Source organism: Leptopilina boulardi, unplaced genomic scaffold (genome assembly GCF_019393585.1).
Source record: "Leptopilina boulardi isolate dan_hultmark-lab unplaced genomic scaffold, ZJU_Lbou_2.1 LbouV2_165, whole genome shotgun sequence".
NCBI lineage: Eukaryota > Metazoa > Arthropoda > Insecta > Hymenoptera > Figitidae > Leptopilina > Leptopilina boulardi.
This window is the reverse complement of record NW_026137713.1, coordinates 616,982-641,229: the sequence shown is the minus strand read 5'-3', so window position 1 is coordinate 641,229 and position 24,248 is coordinate 616,982.

Here is a 24,248-nt window from a genome sequence, read left to right as displayed (position 1 = left end):
TCTCGATTTCACCTTTTGAGGACTGTTAATGAATAGCCCGCATGATCGACAATCAAACTCAATTCTATTATTCACAAGTCCTTTGAAGAAGATTTGCTCAACAAGACTCTCTGTGATTTCAAATTACAGTCGTTGATACGATTTTTTAAGTGGTTGAAGTAGTTTATTGTCAGACAATTGAATTTTTTTTTTTTTTGTCAAAGAATCGTCAATTTTCAAACTTTATTTTAGAGGACAAAAATTTGTATTTAAAATTAAAAATATTACAAGAAAATTTTAAATAGAATGATTTAAAGAAAATTGGGATTTAAAACAGTATTCCTGACGTGGTGGGGGGGGGGGTTCAGAAAAATTTGTATTGTTTTATGGAAATGAACTACTTTTAGTGATGGAAATTAACGGATTTGTACGCTTTTGAACAATACAGAAATGATGGAAGTAACTTTGTATTTAATTACCCTTCTCCGCTATCTTCATAAACCGCGTACTAACTTGGCGAACAACGGAGAAGCTATCACTCCCTCTCACTAAGTCAGCTGAATTACACAGTGCCTGCCGAAGTTTCCGGAAATCCCATGCGCCACAGCCTACTAGTTGTGAAATTCAAACAAGGTAATATTCTTAGATTATACACCCAAAATCCTCGTGTTAATTAAAATCATTTGACCTACATTTCCAAAATTCTCAACAGGGAAATAAATCCCACTCATATTTAATTTAAGGTCTCTAAATTAATTCCAATTTAGATTTTGCAAAACTTTGTTGGACCACTTTTAAAGAGTTGGCAATTTTATTCTACCAACCATACTCTTTCATTTTTATTAATAAAAGTTTTATTTCACATTTTGATAAATTCAAACTTTTGACTTTTTATATTTTTCATTTTTTAATAATTATCTTATTATTATTATTATTATTATTACTCTGGAAATTTTTTAATATTAACAGAAAGTTTGTCGCTTGATGACTCTCGTACGTATGGAAAGTAAACTACAACTTCTGGTCGCCAACAGATGTCAGATACGTACATTGTACCCAAAACCACAAACAACATGGCTGTCATTGGCTACAAAATTTCGTTTTGACGCCACAAATTTCAATGAATTTACATAATTTTTTTTAGATTTAAATACTTGAGATAATTATTGTTTTCGATATTCGCATATTTTAATAAAACGATAAAGTTGCACAACTTTAAATTAAAGTTTCCAAAAACTCATTAATTTTAGAGGAAATGGCAACTTGCCAGCGGCGTGGTTTCGTCGTCTGCTATGCAATGAGCGCCATCTACAAATTTGTGGCGCGTCAATTCAAATCGGACGATAAATAAAATAGATTTTGATAAATGTCTCGAATTAGTCTTGAATAATTTATTTAAAAATTATTTTGGTTACTCCCCAAAAAAAAAAAATTCTTACAATTTGCAACGAAAACGTAATAGTTAATCAAATACTCTAATTCAATTTCAGCTATTGTTCTTTGGAAAATTGTTTCTCTCGGAGGGCAATATTTACCCATCCCAAAGAAGAATAAGAGGAGAAAGTTACAAAGACTGAAATATGGCTTAATTTAAATCAGTCTTTCTCTAGAGGAACAATAACTAATTTAAGTGAAATATTTCCGCTTCTTTCTCGACAGCGGAAGAAACTAATAGGAAATAATTATTATCGGAGTGCAACAAACTGTGTAGTTTACCAGGGTAAATTGAAATGTTAGAAACGGCTTAATCCGGGTCAATGTTGGTTTCTCTTTCTCTATCCATCAATCTATTTTTCTTCCTTTTTTTCGAATTAAACGAGAGAGTTAGAGAAAAAGAAAGTTTTTTTTTTTTTTTGGGAAATGGTATTCACAGTAGAACTTGTCGTCACCTCCTTTGCATTCATCCACGGCTTTCGTATTTACAAGGAAACTTTTGCTCCAAGCGTATTTTCCTGAATGTCGAGACTAGGTTTATGTTGTCACTTAAGCAGTCCCTTTTTGGGTCCGGCGCACCGTGAACAAGTACAACTTCCACGTGGTTCTCTCGCATAATACACGTCCACGAACATAAATATTAATATTTGTCCAACAGATAGCAGATTTTCTCTACTGGAAAAAGAAAAAAAAAAAACAACACGGCTTAAAATTATTCTTTCTCACCTACATTTCACGCTTTTTTTTTTTTGAAATATTTTTAAACAAAAAGATGAATTATAAAACGAAAACGAATAAAAATTTATTGTTTCTTTACAAAAATGTTTCGGTGTTTTTTTTTTTCTTTGAGGGAAAAATCAACGGATGGAGTCCGGAGTTGATACAACATCTGTAATTGAAACTAACTAAAATAGGAGTGTAACCACTTGGATTCGAAGCAAATTAAACTACGTTCTAGTTTGCGAGTTAGATACAATACAGCTGACTGTATGCTGTCTTGTTACTACGACAGAATGTGTTTCCTACGCTCTTGTCCACGTATACCGCATTCACCTCAGGCATTCCATAAACTAGCTATAAATTCCTATCTAGTGAAGCTTCCTGAGGACGTCTGTGGACGAATTTCGCATCCATGAATACATCTCGCGGTTTACGATCCTTTCCGATTTCAATTCGGACAGAAAGCCAGTCCGCATTGGTATTTGTGCCGCTGACATGTTGAAATATTCAATAATTCAATTGCAAACTCAAATTCAAGACGAACTGGACACCACATTTATATTCTACTTTATTAACCTCTTTGCATTTTAACAATTGAAATCAGAAAGATCAAATTCCTTTTACAGTTGAATTATTTCAAAATAGAATCTCAAAAATTTTTTCTACAAAAAAAAAATAAATTGCTATTAATTAAAATTTCATTATTTAATTTTCAATATTTACATAATATTTATATATTATTAATGGCAAATGACGAAAAAATTTATTTTTGTGATGATTTACTTAAAATCTTAAACAAGTAGCTTCGCTTGAAAAGGCAACCAAATAATAATTGGTCTCATTAGTCTTTGACAGTGAGATCTCAAAGCTGAAGGTGTGTCTCATTACTTCAGCAAAAGCAAAAGACTTCACTTGTAATGATGAAACTGAGAATTCAATGTTGATGGAAGAGAAAAAGAGAGTCACTTGTTCTTTTATTTTTAATATCATTTTTTTTTTCTTTTTATTTTAATATATCTTGTGTTTCAAACAGAAATATACTTTTTCACAATTTAGATTTTTTGAAAAAATTCTCAAAAGACATTTACAGACTCAAAGAAAAAAAAAGAAAAAAAAAATTGCCAGGATTTTAAAAAAGAATTTTTAATAGTCCACGTGAAAAACGAAAAAAAAATCAACCAAACTATGATCCAAAATCTTTAGACAAGATAAGTAAGAAGCATTAAGACATATTTTTAACTTGGGCGGAAAGCTTGCGAACTATTGTCAAAGGAAAAACAAATTTTTTTTTTAATTAACAATTTTATTAATAATTTTATATCATTATATTTTTTTTTAAAGTACCTTGTCGAAAACTATAGTCAAATCAATGTTAAGTCAATCTTCATTTTAATGTAATTTCAAGGTCAAATAAAGGACATTCAAGGTTAAGTCAAGGTCATTCAAGGTTATATGAAGATCAAGTTAAGGTCATTTGAAGATTGAGTCAAGGTCATTCAAGGTTATTTAAAGGTCAATTCAAGGTTATTTAAAAGTCATTTGACGGTTTAGTCAAGGTCATTCAAGGTCATTCGAAGGTTAAGTCAAGGTTATTCAAGGTTATTTGAAGGTCAATTCAAGGTTATTTAAAAGTCATTTTAAGGTTAAGTCAAGATCATTCAAAGTTATTTAAAGGTAAATTTAAGGTTATTTAAAGGTCATTTGAAGGTTAAGTCAAGGTCATTCAAGGTTATATGAAGGTCAAGTTTAGGTTATTCAATGTTACTTGAAGGTCATTCAAGAACATTCAAGGTTATTTGAAGGTCAAGTTAAGGTCATTCAAGGTTATTCGAAGGTTAAGTCAAGGTCATTCAATGTAACTTAAAGGTCATTCAAGGTTATATGAGGTTAAGTCAAGGTTATTTGAAAGTTATGTCAAGGTCATTCAAGGTCATTTAAAGGTTAAGTCAAGGTTATTCAATGTTACTTGATGGTCATTCAAGGTTATTTGAAGGTTAACTCAAGGTTATTTAAAGGTTATGTCAAGGTTAAGTCAAGGTTATTAAAAGGTTATGTCAAGGTCATTTAAAGGTTAAGTCAAGGTTACTTGAAGGTCATTCAAGGTTATTAGAAGGTTAAGTCAAGGTCATCCAATGTTACTTGAAGGTCATTCAAGGTTATTTGAAGGTTAAGTCATGGTTATTTAAAGGTTATGTCAAGGTTAAGTCAAGGTTATTTAAAGGTTATGTCAAGGTCACTGATGGTCATTTAAAGGTTAAGTTAAGGTTGTTTGAAGTACATTCAAGGTTATTCGAAGGTTAAGTCAAGGTCATCTAATGTTACTTGAAGGTCATTCAAGGTTATTTGAAGGTTAAGTCAATATCATTCAAAGTCATTTGAAGGTCAAGTCAAGGTCATTCTAGGTTACTTGAAGGTTACTGATGGACATTTAAGGTTATTTGAAGTTCAAATCATGGTCATTTAAAGGTCATTGATGGTTATTTGAAAATTCGACTCATGTTTTGCTAGATATTGTCCAAAGTTTTTCTTTCATTTTTTCGCTGTTTTTCAAGAACATTGTTTTCATTTACAAATAAAGAAGCAATGAAGCATTAAAATCTGCCATATAACATCCAATAAGTGCAACTAACCATTCATGTGGAAAAATACAATTTAATAATAAAAAAACTAGTCAATTGAAGAAACAAGTTATGGAAGAAAAGGGAATATAGAAGCTAGTGCGGCACTATTACCAGATCCTGTAGTTAAAAGCACGAACCATAAATCAGAGGAGAAAAAGGAGACGAGGAAAGAGAAGCAGATGTACGCCACAAATGGCTGGGCTATATAATAGTAGCAGAGAAAGAGCAAAAGAGGAAAACTGGAGAAGAAGATGGAAAACGAGTAACAGGAAATGCTACAAAGAGGTATAGTTGAACAGGAAAAAGGGTGGTAGGGGGGGGAAATAGGAAAAGCGAGAAAGAGTTAGGGGGGGGTGAGGTTGGGTTTTGTTGGTGGGAAAATGTTGCAGAGATTGGACGATACACCATAAAGTGGACTAGGTGGAAGCTCCTCTTGTAGCTCACTACTTTAGAGGCTAGAATTAATTAAAATGCATATAAAATGACCCAAAAGGGCGTCGCTCTGTCTCCGTTGTTTTTGAAATTGAAGCCAAGTTAATTCTTGCCCAGGTCCCTTTTGTTGGCTCGTTTGAGATTTTTGGCATATAAACATCAACTGGAGAGAAATTTCTCAAATTTATAATTTATAATAGTAATTAAATGAATTTTTTTTTTTTTGATTATCTTCTTTAAAAAATTAACATTAACTGCAATAACATATTAATTTTTCTTTCATATCCGATAGTAAGAAAAATAGTTATTTTAGTTTATTTATTTGATAATAAAAAATTTAAATTCTGACAAACATTAAAATTCATTTAATGTAATTAAAAGAAAACATTTAAAGTATTTCTTTGTATATAAATTTAATAAAAAAAAAAGAAACAAATTCCAGAATGTAATCTCATAAATGTAATTAAACGAAAAGTAATTGTCATTCCAGAAGTGAAGCACGCAAAAACTTATTTGGCTACTTTTAGTGGTGAAAAAAGAAATGTACAGAAAATGAGAATGGAATGCGAGTGATGTTGCTCATTCATTCTTCCTACTCGAAATTGGATCTTCAATCCTGCGGATTTTAAGATGAAATTCGCATCCATTGGTTATCTTTTTTTTTGAGATTTACTATTAGGATTATCCTTTTTGGATTTTCCTTTCATATAACTTAAAGACTATTCAATATTAATATTTTATTATATCAATTTTTATTTAAAATTTTATTAAAATATTTTACACCAATTGTTACGATGTAACAAACTATTAGCATTTTATTTTATGTAATAAAAAGTAGTAGTTGTTGTTTTACCCTTGGTAATATATAAAATTAACAGTGATACCTAAAATGGGGAAAAAATTTAGACCAATGTGTCTAAAAATAGTATTTCTAATCCAATTAGGAATGATTGAAAATAATACTACTTGATAACTTATTAAAAAAAAAAAAAAATTCTGCTTCACAAGAGGACATAATCAAGTAAATTGTCTCGAATTTCCAATCAGCAATGGGGCTTCATGGAACACGTCATAATCTGGGGTAAATGGAAGACGAAAAGGACGACTTCCGGTAAGGTAAGATAATTAAAGGAAGAGGGGTTTCAAAATGAAACATATAATGAAGAACTGTAATTCAATGCTGGACACGCAAGACGGTGACGCATTACTTAGACGCCTGAATTTCTCCTATACACTGTATCAAATTTATGTGTCATCACTGCTGGAAAATATACACACACACATACAGAATTTCGTCATAAGGTGCAACACGCATCTGTAAACTTGCGGTTAATCTCATGTCAAGATGATTGCAAGATGGTAGCATTTGCGCATCCACAAATGAGTATATACGATACGCATCGAGGCACACTTGTATGTATATACATATATATTATATATGGTGTTGCAACCCTATGAGATTTGCAAGTGCGCATGATTGTATGAGAATATTTAATTAAAGCGCCCGCGGAAGCAGAAGCAGCATATGGAAGGAGAGAAGCAGATCTTGTGTGTGGGTGGATGGCTCGCCACTGTAAATATATGATTATGCATGAGCTTCGACGCTGAGTGCATCCCCTTATTATTATTTTTTTTTTTTTTTTTACTTTCAATGAAAGTCTATTATAGTTTTGACACTCGTCTCATAGAATTTACATAATTTCCTTCTCTTTATCAATTGTTAATTTTTTTTTAAAATTATAATCATCCCTAACAGCATTTGGATATATTTAGGATCTACTAAAAATATCTTTTTGTCTTCTTATCATCTTTTTTTTCTGCTATTATTGTAGTAAATTCTGTTACTTTTTAAGAAAGTGTATTCGATTAAAAGAATATAAAGTGAAGCAAAAAAAAAAAAAAAATAAAGTAAGAGACTATAAAACCAGAGTGGCGCTTGGAATAGGACCAAAACTCGTTTTTAGAATTTCTTCGTCAAAGTATACTAATCGAGGGAAATGTCTCTTGGTGTGCCCGAATTGTTGCTGAAGTGTATAGGAATACTTAGTACGTAGATATTGGCGGCGAGGCAAGCAGTTTAGCGGTTTTAGTGTTTCAAAGGGATCCAAGGATGTTTTGTAGAAGCGGAAAAGCGGTATAACGGGAAAGGGAAATAAGGTGAATCCGAATAGGCGAGACGAAATGGTTAGAGCAGTAAACTCCAAGTCTTAGCGCGAAATGTCTTAATGACTTAATCGCCAGCAAATATATACGAATCACTTAGTGGCAAAGACACTATGAGTATTTCAATTAAAGTCAGAAATAATTAAATTCATAAATAATTAAAGTTAATTTCTAAAATTAAATTTTCTAAAATGAAATTTAAAAAATTTTTAAATTAAATTCTTCAAGCAAATATTTTAATAATATAATTAATATAGTCGCAATTATTTCCTCGCACTTTTTAATATTTTGTAATTTTTTTTTTTTTTTTTATTTTAATTTTTATAATATAGTAGAAGGCGAGAGTAAAATACTAGAAGCTATTAATTTATCGGTTTACATGATCTTGGTTTATTTTTCAAAAAGAGTAAAGTGAAAACCGCTGCTCCTTCGTCGGCATCAAAAGTCTTTGCTGTCAGGGACGATTAATTACATTGCGTCACGATGACGATAATGAATTGCGTGTAAAATTACACGCTGAGTTTCATTAATCCTTAAAAACAATGGTACGATAATTTTTTAATCGTATAGAGATTGACAATTTTTATTTTCTATCTAAATTGTCTTAATTCTGTAGAAAATAATTTTTTTTTTCACGTTAATTCATATTTCTAATTAAGAAACGTTAACATTTTAATAGCGAGCACAAGTTGCAATTAGTTTCGCGATAAAAGTAACATAAATAAATCTTGATATAAAAAATGAAGGAGATGAATAAAATTTTTGTTAAAGGTATTATACAGTTTTTTAAAAAAAAATACTAAATACAGTTTTGTAAAAAAATTTTTTAAAAGCTTTTTAACGTATATAATGAGAATAATAAATAGAAAAAAAAACCGTTTTTTGGAGTTCTTAAAGATAAAATCTTATGATTTCATCTTTTGCTGACTCGTTAATTTATTTATAATAAAGTTTTATGTGAATTTAAAATGAATTCGTTTCTTCATTAAAAAATGGCTTCATTTACAGTTGTGGTGCTCATTACACTTTCGTGTAATTACATTTTATTTATAATGTACGCAGTTTTTACTTGCCTGGAACTGAATATTCTTCCATTCATACGGTTAGAGAAGACTTTTGTGCAGCATCGTTTAAATGTATTATGCAGCTAATGCTAACCACAGATGAGCGACGTTACGTTTTCAACATTTTCATGCCTCTTAAGAAGTTAACACCTTTTCTCATCGTAACATTTTCCATCTCTTTAAGTTTTATTTCAAACTTTAAATTTCACTCAAAAACAGACATTCTTTTGAAAAGCTCGTTTTCAAAATTTTAAAAGGAAAAATTATTTCTAGAAATCAAAATTAAAATCGATGGACTAACAAAATCATAAAAGAGAAAAAAAAGATTTATGGAAAATATTTTTTGACAGAATCCCTTGAGTCGACGCGATAGAATATATTTCATGACAAGAGATCACTTAATCTCCGGAAGGAGTAAAAAAAAAGAGTTGCATATACGGTTGCTTGACGATATAGAGTGGTTGAGGGGCATAAAGAGGGATGGGTGGGAGAGGTTTTGAAAGATTCTTCTGACGAGAGTCGTCGGACGCAGCAGGGCCTCGACGTCAAATACCTCTTATGCATGCAACATAAACTAAAACTACCGGTGTCACCGTTGATATACCACCGCTCGACGACGGTAGAAGAGAACGGTTTATCGTTCATTTGCATTCTGCGTCCCGTAAACCCTCGTTTCTCTCGTTTCACGGACGACACAATCCTGATTTCCACTCTCTCACATGCTCCCATTTCTCTTTCTTTTTGCCTCACTCACACGACATGAGAAATCAACTACTCTACCCCTAGTGATCAAAAAGAATGATCCTTTTCAAACGTTTCACTCACTGGGAAAAGGTTCATTATGTTGATATCAAGGTGGCATCAATGACAATCAAAATTAAAAAAAAAATTTATACTACGAAATTGAATTTTAATGATTAATTTGAAAATGATTTTTAAATGTCGAAAAGTAAAATATTGGGACCAGCTAGATTCAATAAAAGGTGACTGATGTTAAAGACCTAACAGAGTTCAGTCAACAATTAAATTAGCATTCATTTTGTTATTCATTATTAATATAAAACAAACCTTTTTTTTAATTATGTTATTCATCATTAATATAAAACAAACCTTTTTTTAATTTTATTATTCTTCATTAATATAAAACAAACCTTTTCTTTAATTTTGTTATTCATCATTAATATAAAACAAACTTTTTTTTAATTATGTTATTCATCATTAATATAAAACAAACCTTTTTTAATTATGTTATTCATCATTAATATAAAACAAACCTTTTTTAATTATGTTATTCATCATTAATGTAAAACAAACCTTTTTTTTAATTTTATTATTCTTCATTAATATAAAACAAACCTTTTCTTTAATTTTGTTATTCATCATTAATATAAAACAAACCTTTTTTTTAATTACGTTATTCATCATTAATATAAAACAAACCTTTTTTTTAATTTTATTATTCTTCATTAATATAAAACAAACCTTTTCTTTAATTTTGTTATTCATCATTAATATAAAACAAACCTTTTTTTTAATTACGTTATTCATCATTAATATAAAACAAACCTTTTTTTTAATTTTATTATTCTTCATTAATATAAAACAAACCTTTTCTTTAATTTTGTTATTCATCATTAATATAAAACAAACCTTTTTTTTAATTATGTTATTCATCATTAATATAAAACAAACCATTTTTAATTATGTTATTCATCATTAATATAAAACAAACCTTTTTTTAATTATGTTATTCATCATTAATATAAAACAAACCTTTTCTTTAATTTTGTTATTCATCATTAATATAAAACAAACCTTTTCTTTAATTTTGTTATTCATCATTAATATAAAACAAACCTTTTTTTTAATTACGTTATTCATCATTAATATAAAACAACCTTTTTTTAATTTTGTTATTCATCATTAATGTAAAACAACCTTTCTTTTTTAATCAGCAGCAGTCGCAAGTAAAACTTTTTCTCCAGTAATTCATAAAAAAAAACAGTTGACTGACCGTTATTAAAAGATCGTAACGAGTTTCACCGGGAAATTTAAACAGAAATTATTAGATAAAGTGATTATACGCGGTCGGAAGCAATTTAGCGCGGGGAATGATTTTTTCGTGTAGAAGTTTATATTGATTAAAAGCGAGATCGTCTGATAAAAAAAAGCTGTTGGTACCTACAACTTCCGGTAAATTTTTGTGTCGTGGTTGAAAGAGTACTCGCGTGTTTTGTCGCTTGGAAAGTGACATTACCTCCCGCGGTACTGTTAAAGCGACACTTTTCTCAACTGCTGACATTGCCACCAGGTCTAACTCAAACCCCTCCCCCCATTTTATTCCCTTCATTCCATAGCTTTTTTTTCTCTATTTCATTTTTTCACCTCTATTTTTTTTCTATTTACTACTGTAAAACTTTCCTCACGGATATTCGAAAGATAATATGACTCGTTTCGAGAACTTTGTTCCAGAAAGGAAAACATGTAATGTTGCATGACCACTGCATCTATAATAAAAACCACTTTCTTGTGTGACTAAATTTGTCTTTATAGACTATAAAGAAAAGAAAAAAGTTTTCAAGAGGAATTTTTTATTTTTCTTTGTTGAATTTTTATTTATTTTTCATCTATCTAAAATAATTACTGTTAGTAATATTTATTCTATTCATAGAAACAAGAGTGGTAACTATACATTTGTGTGACTTATTCAGTGCTTTTGCTGGTTGTCAATCTAATCCTCATCCCTTCATGAATCTGGTACACAATTATCAATTCAGGTTTACGTTCTCCATACAATTTCGCTCTCGACGTGCAGTCGATTCAGAACCTTGGTAAGCGACTGCTCAACCGATTTAGGATTTACTCACGTCATCACCAACAATAGCGTGTGTTGGGATATTGATGAAAAGTGAGATTTGCGGGTTAAGCGGATAACCAACCTTTTTTTTCAGAACCTCTTTTTCACGCGTATTTGCAAACGCTTCATCCACATTCTCTAACAGTTCTTTTTCTATTTTCAAATTCATTCTCCAAAATCCCATTCAATCCAATTTTTCACTCTTCCTGTAATCTTTTGTCGAAACAATAAGTCTATTATCAAAAACAATGGAAAATTAATCAATTTTTAAATGTTTATAAAAAAATAATTATTAAAACTAAAATTGAAGTAGAGTTTAAAAAAAAATGTATTACTACCTTCAATGTCAGTTAAAATGCAGTGTTTGAAAAAGCATCGTCTGAGAAAATAGATTTAATCTCAGAGGGATTTATCATCTGATTGACTCACATTGAATTCGTTTCGGATGTTCTTTAAAAGAGGAAGGTCGTCATTTCCGTATCGTTCCATCAGCGAAGCAGCAATGTGTATGTATGAGAATCCAAGTCAGGGACAAAATTTCCATTTTCTGTGGTTTAAATAAGAAATCACTGCTTACGAATTTTGTTTCACAATTTTCGTTGTGCTTTTTGTTACAAAAAAAAACTTTAAATCGAAAAATAAATTATCACTATTACAAGAGTAGATTTACCACAATTTTCAACATTTTTGCCAAATGAGGAGAATTTTTTTGCTGTTTGCGTGTTTTTATTCTCTCTTTTTTCAAAGATTTGTATATACAACATTCAAAGAAACGAATATCGTGATTGTAACACAGACAGCATCGCGTGTTTCTTTCATTTCATTTTCCTTCTACGAACAACGCAGATTAATAATCGAGGGTGCAACCGTTTTGCGTCAAAGGTCAAAACGAAAACTTCACCCAAATTTTTTTGCTTTTCTCTCTATTCAAGATTCGTAAATTTTTTTCTTCTGAATTTCATTTTCTTGGGGAAATTTTTGAGATTAGATGAAAAAAAAATGGTCGATAGCAAAAGCTTTCAGCGTCACATGGTACTAAATGCTTTAGTTATATGGAAAAAAAGAAAATTTTTCTCCATATTAGAAACTTTTTTTGTAATAATAAAATTTCACAAAATAAAATGATTAGCAATCTGAAAATTTTTAGTTTTCTTAAATCTTTTTTTTCCTAAGTACAAATTGATGTGTACTTTTTATTTACCATATTTTTTTCACGAGAAATATATATATATATATATATATGAAAGGAAAAAAGAAGGGTGAAAAATTCATTTCGACCTTGCCACCATGTTCATAATTCACGCACACACTGAAGAGGCATGATTTACTAAGATCGTAAAAATAACCTATGTATATAGGGAAAATAACATATATATGTGTAGAGTTGTATAAGGGAAAAAAATATGAAGCAGTATAAAAAAAAATTTCAAAAGAGACTCATAACTTGAAATGATAAAAGAATTCATTTCTCGTACTTCCAAAAAGTATGAGCACATAAATGCAACCTGTTAGATATCAACGCAGGGATCATTACTTCCAAATCATAAAAAAGTAGAGCTCATTCTTGGTGACTGAATTTTTCGCAGAGAGAGAGAAGATAGTAACATAAAACTAGTATTTTAGTGTAACACAAATACTGAAATTTTAATTTTTGATTTTTTTGGTGGAATAATTTCGAAATTGAGTGAGATATTCAATTTTATTTCTTTTTTATTATATTATATCATTTGAACATTGTTCTGAATAAATGTACAAATGCAATTTTCCTGTTATTTTTATTATTACAATTTGCATTAAATTCTAATAAATTCTTTCGATTGTAATATTTGTTTTCCTTATCTCAATAATGAATTGATGTATCTTCACTTATGGACCACCCGATGCTGCATATGTTTACATCATCTTTCATTATGGAAGTATCAGAGTAATCTAAATTGAATTTGAACAACGAAGCAGCTGGTACAACAATAAGAATAAAGAATACCAATACGAAATTAAGTAAAATATTTTTTTTTCCCCTTCAGTGATAAAAAGTCATAATTGCATCAAACCTTTTAAATCGAGTTCAAATGGTAAAGAAAGGGGGATCGTATTAATTCGACGGACGGAAATAGAATTCGTTGAAGGCGCATCTCGCTATAAGATTGCGAGACGTCCGATGCCTGGGATAGATAGTGATTTATGTTGAATATGGTTTAGCATTACTTTTGTGTTGATAATCGTGGCGTTTGGTTTAATGCCCTCTTAGAATACGAATCATATAAGTGAGATTGACACGTGTGAATGGGGTTAATTCTTGTCGTGAGCCAACATTTTATTTGCGATAAATTTTTTTTCCATATGATACAATCACTTTTTTATTATACAATCTGTTATGTAAAACCCTTCAAGGTCTTTGTTTTTTAATTATATTATTCATCATTAATATAAAACAACCTTTTTTTTAATTTTGTTATTCATCATTAATATAAAACAAACCTTTTTTTAATTATGTTATTCATCATTAATAATATAAAACAACTTTTTTTTAATTTTGTTATTCATCATTAATATAAAACAAACCTTCCATATGATACAATCGCTTTTTTATTATACAATCTGTTATGTAAAACCCTTCAAAGTCTTTGTTTTTTTGTATATGATTATAATTATTTAATCCCTTGATGATACAATTGTTTTTATAAGGTATGATGATGCAATCCTTGAAATAAGATAAAATCGTCAATTTCTGGAACGCATCTAAAAAGTCGTGGTCCTTACAGATCCAATTTCTCGATGGATGGGAAAAAAATCAATGCCCTATTTCGTCGAAACTTCTAATTCCAAGGCTCCTGAAGAGACAGATTGCAGTTTCTCAACTCTCTCTCTATCTCTCTTTGGCTATATGTAAGGTCCAAGAATCGAAGCACCTCAGGGGTTTCTCAGAGGCGTATTTCATTCGAGTTTCCTGGTCGCTTGCAATCCTTAATACTTTGACCAGAGTTGTCTCCAAATCGCCTCTGAATCCAACCAAGTCAAGCAGCAGACTCTCCGTATTTATCAAACACCCCCCTCTCCCCTTTATTTAACCCCGCATGGAAAAACAAGATCTATCAGCGTTGAGGTGCAACCAAAAAAAAAAAAGCAATGAACCATTTCATTGGGTCTCGTGTTATAACTGTTTTGAAATTGAAATTGTCTGATGCGGAATGTAATCGAGATGATGGTGACAGCGGTGGGAATGCTCACAGAGTTTCACTTTGCAGTATTGCTTTTCGCCTCACAGAAATTTCATCACTAAACTTGCTTTCAAGATTACAGATTATTTATATTCAATGTTAATTTAAAATTTTTCCGATTGATGATGGTTTAAAAAAAATGGGAAATACATTTCGTTTGAAAATAAAAATATTTTGCAATATCGAGCGTTAGACACATCGTTAAATTTAATCGTACGGCCTCTTCTCTCGTCAGTTGAACAAACCACCCGATTCGATCTGCCATTAATTTTCAGGATAAGAACAAAAAAAAAAGAAAATCCCAACAAACTTTTAATGAGTTTATAACAGCGCGCACTTTTAAAACACCGGACAACCACTTGTCCTTTTTTTTCATTCTTTTTCTCATTTCCTCCAAGGAAATAACTGGCTTCATCCGAACATCAGCAAGACTTTTGGAAAAACTTAGCAATGAAAATGGGCTTGGTTCGTTGTCGTTGAGATTGAACCCCCTTCGCCCAACCTTTAATAAAGTCCAATACAATAGAAACGGGAAACAATGTGCGCCCTGTTTGCAAATGGCTTTATTCTTCTGCTTTTCTTGCAGCTTAGAAATTCATCGTGCAGTATAATTATAGATCTCTTCGTGAACCTTAAAACACAAATTATTAAGATCTGTTATCGCTTTTTATTTTTTTTTAAATAATTATAGTTTATTTAGAAATAAATTCAATCCCTCACGAGCTTAAAAGTATAAAATTAAAAATTATATAATTATTCCCAACGTGTTATAAATATGAAAATTTTCACTAAATCAGATGAATCAGCTTCTTATTGCCCTTGGATCTCCTATATTTTCTTTTGTACCTCTAAAGTGCGTCCCGTCATTAATTCTAGGGATAGAGGATATTCGTCTCAGCGTGGTATTAAATCACGGCATTACAACGATTAACTCGAGCTGAGGCTAAGTTATAGTTCGTTCCTACATGTTTCCCTTGGTTTCGGGCCATTCTCGAACACCCGCACTGCCGTACTATCGAATTCTCGACACTAAAATACAAGAGATTAGAGAACTATTTCGAGCGAAATGGTACATACTTAATAACATTGCTTTTTATCATTTTTTTTTTTCGCCTATCAATAAATTTGAAGATAATCTCCAACTTTTTTTTTTTTTTTAAATTATTACTATTTAAATTGAATTTAAAAGAAAATTTTATTGTAATATATTCTGAAATAGAAAAGGAATTACATTGTTTTAGGGTCTTTTTTATACTTATCGTTGAAAGAAATGAAATTATCAAAGTGATAAAAAGAATGAAATTGGTTTTTGAAACTGGGACATCTACTTAAATGTCTCATTAGCTTAAAGTTTTACTTGATTTGCTCGCATCGTCATTAAAGGACAATTTCAACAGACGACATTTTCCTATTCTGTCTCTTGTCTCCTGTTGAAACGAAAGGAATTCCAATTTCAGGAAATTTTTACTTTTCTCTTTCTCTCTCTCTCTCTCTCTCTCTCTCTCTCTCTCTCTCTCTCTCTCTCTGGGATTCTATTCTGTAAGTTGACTTCCCCTTAACTTCACTTTGACTATAGTTTGACTTGACTTTCACTACACTTTCACGTCATTTTCACTACACTTTTACTTCGCAAGTGAAAATGAAGTGAAAGTGACGTGAAAGTGTAGTGAAAGTAAAGTTATAGAATATCGCCTCTGTTTTTCTAATAAAAGTAAAAATAAGACACACAAAGATGTTGAAAGTTTACGTTAAACAAACAGAACAGCAAAAAAAAAAAAAATAAATAAAACGAAATAGAAAGAAAAAATGATTTCTTACTGTAAAAATGAATTCCCCTTTAGGGGCTTTCAAACTGAAGTCAACAGAGTTTGTCTCGTAATTATGTTTTCTTCATCAAAATTCGTTCCTGTTTCTCTTTGTCTCGATTAAACTTGCAATTCTAAAACAATTCACATAAAAAGCAAAAAATAAATTTCCTCTTTACAAACTGTGTAAATTAAATTTTAAATAAATTTTCCAAAAGTTACAATTTGTTTTTCAAGAAAAGAACAACACTTTTGTTCCTTTTTTTTTTTTAATTCAAAAAAGGGGAAAATTTTTTTTGCAGGAAAATATAATACAAAGTTGCACCGATGTTCATTTGATTAAAATAATATTTTTATAATAAGTTAATCGTGAGCTAATTAACATTAAAAACAAAAAAAAAATTTACTCTAAAGTAGTGTTCAGGTTTATATATGTTTATCGCTCGTGATCACGATTCGACGTTGCTTGTAACTACTTTATCACGCAGCCCTTTAATCACATGGAGTGTTGGAGCTTATGTAAGGCAGACCCTCTTGATTAATTACGGCTTTAATTGTTTCCATGAATTTCTTATTATCGCATAAGTGTGACCAACATCAGGAACTTAACGTGAATCACAAGCATTACATCACACGCGACGTACCTTCTGCTTACGTAACGAATGATACGGATTTAATGCTTATCATTCCACGTAATTAACAACCACACGCTTAATTAGCTCTGGAATCTCGATTTGAACAAATATTCCAATTTCTTGATACAAATACAATATAGAAATTGATTATTCAAATTTTTCACATTATTCATTATGTATCTTGGAGAGTATTTTTTTTTTTAAAACCTTTTTCTAATTTTTCTTCTATTTTATTTTCACTTCCACTTTTCTTTCACCATCCTACTTCTACTTTCATAATTCTATTTACAAATTTTGTGAAAGTGGAAAAGTAGAAAGGTAAAAGTGTTGCAGCATCCTTGCGGCAAGCTTGCCGCGTAATATTGCCAACCTTACATGGCAAGTTTGCCGCAAGATTGCAGCAAGTTTCAAATATCCCATCTAACCCAAGCTTGCATGATAAGCTTGTCAAAAGATTGCAGTGTAAGGTTACAGCAAGATTGCACAGTAAGATTATCGCAAGATTGCATGGCAAGCTTCTAAAGAGATTGCAGTGTAAGGTTGTTGCAAGATTGCACAGTAAGATTATCGCAAGATTGCTCAGTAAGCTTGCACGGTAAGCTTGTCGCAAGGTTGATGCAAGGTTGCCAAATAACCTTGCCCAATCAGCAAAGAAGTTTGCATTGAAAATGAGGACAATGCGCGCACTTGCAATCATAAGCACTTACGGCTGCGTAGTAAATTTTTTTGACCTCCCAGGAACTGGTGCTCAATGTATGTACAAAAATTAATTTCCTCCCCCCCCAAAAATTTTTTTGTTATATTCCGCAAGCTTGCGCAAAGCTTGCCATAAGGTTGTCGAGAAAACTTGCATGGTGGGATATTTGAAGCTTGCGGCAAACTTGCCATGCAAGGTTGGCAATATTGCGCGGCAAGCTTACCGCAAGGTTTCTGCAAGCTTACGTGCTATCTGAGAATGGGCCAACAGTATAATTAAAAATCTAACAAGGACAAAATTCAAAACATAAAATTTATTTATTTTATAGTATTTAAATTAATATTTTCTAGTGATTTTTAATTCACACAATCATGAATAACGAATAAAGAGAATTTATTAGCATTGTATTAATCAAGGATAAAAAAAAAACGTCGACATTCTAGAATCGATAAAAGTACTTTTCAAACGGAAGTCAAGTTTACTGTGTGATTTCGTTCAATCCAGAATTTACCTTCAACCTTCACAAGATAACAATGATAGACCGAGAACTTCAATCTTTTTACAATTGACTTTTGCTTTTTACTTTTTCACACTTAAGATTCGTTTTTCTTTGTGAAATATAACAGAATTTAAAAAAAAAATGTTTTTATTTTATCCAAAGTTGAATAAAAATTATTATTTGTTTATAATTAATTATGTGTTCTTAGAGGAGATAGTAGGTTCTTATATTAGATCTTGTATACTTGGTATATAAAAATGGGAAATGGAAATTGTGCATGAAATTAACTTTTGTTTCTTATTTTCTCAACCAACTGCATGGAAAAAGTAGCATCAGGCGATATTTTTTACAACCTTCTTTACGTTCTCTGGCCTTCAAAACTTTTTTAAAGCTCTTTTCTACAAAGTAATATATACTTTTAGGGCAATAAAAAAAAAAATTCTGTCATTAGTATTATTATACTTTAAACCATTTCTTGACGATTTTTGAAGCGTTCTTATATTTTCAAAGTGGGAATATTGAAGAAGTCATATTTTGAAAAATAAATTAATTAAAAAAAAAATTGATTTTAGAAAATAAATAAATTAAAAATTTTAAATTTAAATAAATTTTTTTTTTTAATATTTGTTTTTATTACCTTATATTTGAAATAAAGAGAAAAAGAGGAAAAAAAAATTCAATTCAACATGAATACCTGACAGCTGTCCACGTTTAGCAATCACCATAGAACGATCGTAAACCCTTAGACGTAGGAATTACGATCGACATCGAACTAATTGCTCTTTTTTTTTTTGTAAGTTTCATCCCACCACTTACAGATTACATCTGGTATTTCTCGTAAATGCAAATAAAGTTCAATTTTTCTGAATATATATTTTTTTTATATCTTTCTTCACTCCTCTTTTACGAATATTTCTCATCTATCAATATTTATTCTTTCTATCTCAATATTTTTCTTCGTTTATTATTTATTTTCCTTTTTTCGATGTCACCGATTAATATTTACTTTTTTCTCTATATTTGGAGAATTTATTTATTGCCAAATAAAAAAAGGGCTTTTTATTTATCACTTTATTAATAATTAATTTAAAATAATTTATATAACTTTTCTCTAATTAATTTATAAAGAAAAGAAAAATATTTTTTTTTTTTTTTTGAGTAATTTAATAAACTCTAATATAATTTTGAAAATAAAAAGGAAGATATTTTACGTTCTCTCGTATATTTGAAATAATTCTTAGTCCTTTAAAGTCTTTAAAATGTTTCTTGTTCACGAGTACTCGAAAGATCTTTCTACAGTTTCAGGGAAAATGAAGGCGGCAGGTAGCGAAACTAAAACTAACTATAACATGGTAACTATATAACTACATTACACTGTACCACTTGTATAAATTAACTCGAATCTCAAGAAGTAAGTACCCGAAGAGCAAAGCGCTAGTTGACTTGCTAATGCTATTTACTACTCGGCAATGACGTAACCTGCATTCGATCACTGAAAACATCATTTTCATGTAAATAAACATTTTCCTCAATTGCGATTCGAAAAAAAAAATATATTTCTAAACAAAATTCATCTTTTTTACATTTCTTTAAAAAATTTATTTTTCATTCATTTATTTCCAAAAAAAATTAAAATTATTCTGATAATTTTGAGAGAAAAAAAAATTACAGACATTTTTAAAATTAAATATTTTCAGAACATTATTAATGAAAATGAAAAATTCATAAATAATACAATAAAATACAATTCTATTCAATTTTTCATTATGATATAATCCGGAGGAAAAAAAAAATTTTTTTAATTAAAAACCATTATTGATTCTGAGATGGAACATTTCACGTTTTATTAATTTAATTATTTTTACTCAATATATGCCAGCTCGGTGATGAGTGAAAAGAATAATAAAGTAGACACATAAAAATTGATTAATAAATCTCATTTAACCCGAAAATGTACATCTGGTTTTGGCGAGAGAATTTTAACGTTATACATTGGTCGTTAAAATTGTGTGCAGCTATAAAAACGTATATGATGATATTTTGTTTCGTTCGATGGGTTTTTGTTGGTACAATATATATAAAGTGGGTGATATTTTTTTTTTTTTTTTACTAGATTCGTTACTATGTCGATGGGAAAAGTTTTTTTTTTAAATATATAAATACGCAGGGTAAAAAAATTTATGAATATTTTCTACATTCTTTTATGTCACCCAATTTTCAAACGATTGATTCAAGACTTGAATTAAGTAAACAAAAGTGGAATTTTTTTCTTTCTTCTCTTATCTCGTGGAAATCGAAACTCTAACATCAAATTTACGTTGAGCGGATTCGTCGTGTTACCTACTTACAAGGATGTGTTTTTCTCTCTGTAAAGTACTTTTTTTCTCTGAAGCAATTTAGATACAAATATAGAACAGTTATTTCTTGAGAGGAAAAGTAATTCAAGTAAAGTGTATTTTTAACATAAATTGCATTTTGGTAAAAAGATATAAAAAAAATTGACAGTAAAATCAAACTGATAATTCTATTAATTTTATTTTTTATCTTTGAATTTATTATTATTATTGTATACCTAATATTAGGAAAATTAATATTTTTATTAGAAACCAATATAATTAACAAAAACAATAAATTCAATAGTGAAAATTTTTTTTATATTGCTTTCTTAACGTTTTCTTATTATTAAACATTTTATATAAGCGCGCTTTTTTCGACCTATAAGAGAGTTGTCGTAGCGCAAGCGCAGTTGCGTGTAGGTAGGGTCAATGGCAATTCTTGTCCGTGCGTGTAAACCCCGTATCCGGCGTGACGCTACTTTTTATTTCGCGTCAAAAGGCATGGACAGTTAACAGTGGAAAAGTTTTCTTATGATAGTAAGTAAATATTAATTATTATTCAAAAATGTTGAATGAAGAACTAGTACAGCTTCTCCAAAAATGAGACATAGAGGAGTATATAAACGCTTCGAAAGTAAATAAGAATTTAGTTTCGCACACTTAACCTAAAAATAAATAATTAAATATTTGATTATTAAAAGAAAATTTTTATATAAAATAAAAGAAAAATCAATAACAATATTTATCGAATATATTTAACTTTACTGTATTTCATAAATTCATAATTTAATTCAGAACGATCTCACTATTTTTGATTTAATATGAAAATGATATTTGTGAATAAATGTTAGAACGCCATTCGCTCAAGAGGTTAAATAATATTTTTTTTTTTTTTGTAAAGTAAAAATATTCTTCTTCGAAACGATATATAATATTTATTTATCTATACAAGTAGAAGTGAATAAGAAAATAAACAGCTGATTAGAACAATTATTGGATCTCCAATTTTTTAAATAAAAAAAAATAAGACTAAATTTTTTTTGAATAATAAGCCCCCTTTTCATCATTCTCCCAAGTGTCTACTCTTATATATTTAGAAATATTTCGATGGCTGTTAACCATTAGGCTCTGGAAATGGTTCGTTGGACAGTAATTTCACAGCAGAGATGTGATCGTTAACGAAGCCAATTACCGCGCGCCTTTTCGCTTTCTCGGGCACGACGATTACCGCGAGCGGATAAATGCAATTCCTAACGAACGCAAAACGAGAACGAGATGAGAGCTATTGTTATAGTAGACATTGAAGTCCACCAAGAAATTATCATGAATGTTTGAAAAAAAGAAATGAAATTAAAAAAAAAAAAACCATAATTGATCATCAAATAATATTATTTATATCCAAAAAAATTTTGAAACCACTTATCAGGGATTTACTGCCTTTTTTTTTCCTTGTGAAAAAAGTGATTTCCCATCAGGAAAAAATGGAAATGGCAATGTTTGAAAAGGAATTTTAGAAAACTTATATATTCAAAATCGTTTTTATAAAGCAAAAAAATTCAAAGCACGATCGTCATTCAATATTTGACAAGATGTTCGATATTTGCATTTTTTTTTTTTTGCCACTGAAAAACTCAATAACTTTTGAAGATTCAAATATTTTGCTTTCTTTAAGAATGATTTCCTTCGATCTTTTCTTTTCTTATTGCTTCATCAATTTTAATTCCATTTGTTTTTATTTTTATTATTTTTATGTATTTGAAAATTTTTTTTTTTCGCGGTTTAATAAAATTTTTAAAAGAATATAAAATAAAAGTATTGCTATTTTTCTACTTTTACTTAAATTATACGAATTCCTATTTACTGTATTTTTAGTTTCTTAACGGAGTAACTTGATAAAAAGGAAAAAAAATCGAATCTATTAAAAATCGCCTCTCAACTCTCTCTATATATATAAGCAAAGACTTGCTTGAGATTCTTTTTTTATTTTATCTTATTTTCTTTTGAGTCGAAGAAACCCAGCTCTATACTTTCTGTGAGAAGTTGAATAAACGAAAAACTCTACAAGTTGCAGTAAATGGGCGAGCGCGCGCAAAGACGGAAAAATCCTAGATCGGCAAAGGTGACGACGGAAAGTTGAGATTAAACTTTTTGAACGAGCTAAAAGTTAAGCACTGTCACTTGCTGCGACATGACACAACGTCGAGTTGTCTGCGGTCTCGATCGAAGGTAGTAATGAAATCTAACGACGACGTCTTGAATTACATTCGACTTTCAGGAAACGTTGCACTTTTAATGAAAAAAAAAAGATTCTTTCTTGTTTAAAATTTTTTATTTGAAAATTGCAATATTTCTTATTTTAATAAATTTATTTTATAAATTATCTTTTTTTTCAAGTATTTCAAAAGTAGAAAAAATTTAAAATATTAAAAATAAATTTCTCTTTATAATTACGTAATTTTTAATTGAAAATATTGTGATAAAGAAAAATTTATTTTGCGTAACTAAATTTTTTTTTTTTTTTTTTGTTAATTATTCAAAATTTAAATAGTTTTCGCGCCGTGGCGCTAGCGTTGACTTTGCCCGCGTGGAAAGTCAGGTTAGGTAAGTTTCCCTCATGATTACAATATCATGGACAATTAACAGTATGGAAAATTTTTATTAATTCCAAATGATATATTAGTAAGTAAATATTAATTATTATTCAAAAATGTTGAATGAAGAACTAGTGCAACTTCTCCATATGGAGGAATATATAAACGCTTTTGAAAGTAAAATAGAATTCAATTTCGCAAAACTTAACCTAAAAATGAAAATTAAATATTTGATTATTAGAACAAAAATTTTTATCGTTAGTATCATGGGGGAAATAATGAAGGATTATTTAGTTTATCAAGTATGATTTTTTGTTAAAATATATATATCATGATTGAGAGGGAGTGAAATAACAATAATGCTCGTTTATTATATTCACAAGAAGGAGTAAACAAATAACTGTAAACTTAATGGCATAAGTTACAAGGTTTCATTGTCACGCAAGGCATCTGCATTACGCATTCGTGCGAGATTAATACTGCCTGGATGGATCGTAATTATGTAGATCATTCAAGGGGGAGGGTTTTGAGAGGGAGCGTTAGTTTCAGAGTGTGAGGAGGAGGAGGAGGGGCGGGGGGGGGGGCACGAGTGGGTCGCCTCGACAGCCCTAGAGACTCTGGGTCTGCCGTATATAGAATAATGGGGTAGGGGTGCTGGGTTAGCCCTGTTAGCAAGACGAGGGTACACACGATGTATGCAAACAACCAGGCATCTCTCCTGGAAATGGTTGAATTAGCGCATCTTGTAGCGTTCACTCCCAAGAAGTATCACTTTCCTTTCAATTTACCCCATTTTTCAAGGGTTGAACTTTTAAAATTTTAAACTCAATTTTCACGGTAAATTTTCTTTTCCATCTGACAAATGTTGACTTTTATTGCACTAAAATTTTTCACTCCCGTTTCTTTTACTTTCCTATTTTATTGTTTCGGTGACAATTTCTTTTTTTACTGACAATTTTAATTAAGTATACATTGTGTTTAATTATTATTTTTTAGTTATTAATAATTAATTCTTATTAAAATTTTTTTTTAAAAACAATGAATTTCATGTAAAAAAAAAAAATATTCGTCTGACCAAAAACTAGTATGTACTACTTAAATTATTTTCCCCGTTGCATAGCTCCGTCTGACAAACGCCTGACATTTACTACTGATTTTACTTTCTAAATATTTAAAAATGTTCTTTAAGTTTTAAAA